The sequence below is a fragment of the Penaeus monodon genome, chromosome 28, assembly GCF_015228065.2.
Source record: "Penaeus monodon isolate SGIC_2016 chromosome 28, NSTDA_Pmon_1, whole genome shotgun sequence".
Lineage (NCBI taxonomy): Eukaryota > Metazoa > Arthropoda > Malacostraca > Decapoda > Penaeidae > Penaeus > Penaeus monodon.
In genome coordinates, this window is record NC_051413.1 from 34,372,238 (window position 1) to 34,372,636 (window position 399).

Genomic DNA, 399 nt, shown 5'->3' on the forward strand with positions numbered 1-399 from the left:
CTATATTGTGTTTGCGAGTTTAACAGCCTTATGATATTACTTTATTGTAAGCGAAAGAGCTTTCTCATTGAATGGAATTTATTGCCTCGTAAAACACGATCACTTTCATATTCTTCCCAATAAGGTAAGCATACGTGGACGACCCTCAACATTCTTTACTCAATCTACATCGTCATTTTTGATCATCATATTACCCCAGTTTATGTGTCATGCGTTTTATCAAGTGATGCATTTCCACAGCCACTTCTTTCACACACCATCAAACGTGTATCAATGGTCTGTCCTAAAAACATTCAAAATAGCTACGATTCACAATACAGATAAAAGCGTTGGCGTTTTTAGAGATAGATGTTACGACCAGAACAATTTATAGGTATTGTTCTTTGCATAAAACGTGCA